This window comes from Cenococcum geophilum (genome assembly GCF_001692895.1).
Source record: "Cenococcum geophilum 1.58 unplaced genomic scaffold K441scaffold_1, whole genome shotgun sequence".
Taxonomy (NCBI): Eukaryota; Fungi; Ascomycota; class Dothideomycetes; order Gloniales; family Gloniaceae; genus Cenococcum; species Cenococcum geophilum.
This window is the reverse complement of record NW_027137559.1, coordinates 2,917,821-2,920,793: the sequence shown is the minus strand read 5'-3', so window position 1 is coordinate 2,920,793 and position 2,973 is coordinate 2,917,821.

Sequence of the window (2,973 nt, the reverse complement as noted above, 5' to 3'; positions counted from 1 at the left end):
TACTTAATATCTATAAGATAAGCTTCTTGACGCGTTAAGGGCTTTTTAGTTCTTCTGCTTGTTATAATATTAACATCGCCTATATTGCCGTAGATCTCCTATCTTAGATAGGCTTGTTCTCTAGAAACGAGTTTAAATTAGGGTTTTTGCTTAATTGAGGCACTTAACGGCTCTACATTGGTAGTATCTAATTGAGGTTTTGGCGTCTTAGCTAGGGTAGGGAGGCCTGGTGTAGAGTCGTCCTTAGAGGCTTATAGGCTAATTACGTTATTATCCTAATCTGTCGCTTGATCTTGATTTTCATTAGCATCTACCTATTAACTTCCACTAATATCCACCTTGTCCTTCTTATCTAACGTCTTATCTAACGTCTCGTTAAGCTCTTCCTAAAGCGTCCTATTGATATTTGACATATTAATTACCTCTAAAATTTAATCCGCACGTTTCTAGAGCAGATTCGCGAGATCTGGCTAACTGTCGTTATAGAGCAATTGCTTGTTAAACGTCACGTCCCTCGTTTAAATTACCTTCTTTTCGCTAGGTATATAGACCCTAAAGATGTTTATCGACTAGTACCCCACTAGGTATCTAATATAAGCCCTTGGCTTAAGCTTTCGTATGCGTAGGATTTTGTATTTAAGCGGGTAAGCTCTACAGCCGTATGCTCGTAGGTAAGCTATATTTGGCTTCAATGGCGAGAGCCCTAGTGCTAACTGGAGCTTCTTAAAAGGTATTATCCAGCCGAGCTGGGCGCTCGGTGTCCGATTAATTAAGTATGCTACAGCCTTAACGATTTCTAGCTAGATCTCTTCTGGTAATTAAGCCTTAATCCGCATATATTAAGACTTAATAATAATTACCCCCCTAGAACGTTCGGTAGAACTATTCTAAGACTTTATATATGGGGCCGACTGCTCTAATAATATACCTTTTTAGGTCCTCTAGGTATTAAACTCGCCACCTAGAGACGTTTCGCCATCGATTCGAATTATAGTAATCTTTAGGTTATATTGACGTTCTACCCTATTCAAGTATTATATAATTGCTTGCGTTGTTAACGACTTATAGGCGAAGGTCTCGACCTCGTTTAAATGCAGAAATTTGTTATAGAAATGTATCGTCCAGATATAACCGTTATACGCCACGATCTCTTGAAACAAGTCGATATGCACTCGGTAGAAGGGTCTGGTTGCCTTGCTGGTAGGTGGTCTTCTTGATACAATCTCGTAAGCCTTGCTAACAGCGCAGGTCTCGTAGTTAATCGTCGCTAGACCTCGAAGTTTCGCACCACCTACTTCCTGGGGTAAATGCTTGATCGCGTCGGGTCCTATATGGCCTAGTCTTTTGTACTAGAGTCTGCCAGCGACTTCCTGATTAGGAAGGGGGTCTCGCAATTAGATTGCGAATAAGGCCTTGCTTAGGGTCTTTAATTGCAGCTCGTTATACTCTAGGGTTGATTAATTACAATGGCGTTCGCAATATATAAACGTCTCGTAATCGTTTTTGTATAGTAGGTTCTTCTTATTGTCCCACCATATGTCCCTATTATTAAACTTTCTTAGGTAGGCTAAATTTGTATAAAAACCTAGTATATAAGCTGCGTTAGCTAAGAAGATCTTTCTGGGACCTAATGGCGTTCGGATAGTAATTGCCGCCGTCCCTATACCCTTAACTGGATCCATACCCGTCCCGGCATATACGAAGTCATTACTTAGTTGGAGCTCGTCAACGAACCTTAATTAATCGTTAATAACGTGTATAGTAGTTCCATTATTAAGGATTACGCTATTACGCAGCTTGTAGTTAGTGCCTGCTTTATAGGCGCCTATTTAATATACACAAAAGGTACTATCGTCTTTCTTTTCATCTAGGCTCCGTGTAGCTTCCTTTTCTAAAAACTACTTCCTAACCTTCTTAAGTATTCGCTTATACCATTCTAGGGCGTTAGTAATCTTTTCCTCAACCTTCTTAGCCGTAGCTTTATCTAATTTCCAGTCCTTTAATCGAACTAACTCGTTAATATAAGGACAGTCCTAAAACCAGTAAACAGCTCCGCAGTAGTACATTAGGGTATCTTTCTTCCATACCGTCTTGGAGGTAGTAGGGGCCTTATCCTTAGAAGCCTCGTCCTTAGGAGCCTCATTAATTGGCTTGCCCTAAAAGCTTACTACATTAGCACTAAGCTAAGCTTTGTTCTTCTACTAGGCAGTCTCCAATCGTTAATAGTTTCGATATATGTTAACTAGTCGATATATAGATATCACGTGGTCCTTGGCCCAGTTATATTTATCGAATTTAACCCTCCACATTAAGGCCCAATTTAGTAATACTGGCTCTACCACCAGCAAAAAGTCTCTAATTGCTCGGTCGCCGTCTATATCTAACAATTTAATCTTTTTACAGTCGTTATACGTCTTCTCCCACTGCTGTAACCAGGTCTTAAAGTTCTGATTCTTTGGGCCCTTTTTAACCTTGGCGTATTAAGTAGATAGGTAGAGCTAACGTGCAGTATCGGTAGGGGTAACCCTCTCCTTAAGAGTTACTAGTACGTCATATACCGAGTCAATACCCAGTATGTAGGTGTTTAGATGTCTGGCTACTATACCAGTGGTATAGCTTCGTAGAGAAGTTAAGGCCGCCTTCTGCTTCTTATACTCCTTCTCTACTATCTTATACCTCTCACGGAGAATTTAAAGCTCGTCCTTCTCGTCCTCAGAGAGAGCTGCATATAAGGTCGTTCCTATCTTCACATCTTAAGGTCTAGGAAAGACTGGTTCAATCAATTGGGGCAACTTGTCCCGTTTGGTTAAGGGGTTAACGTATTCCTATACGTCTCCTATTTAGGCGCGAAGCCTAATAAGGTCGATCCATTCGTCCCAATCGGCTTGGCTCGATAATATCACCGTTATAGTAATAGCTTGGGTAGGTGGTTGAGAAGTTATATTGAAAAGGTGCTTGCAGAAAGGTCGAAGG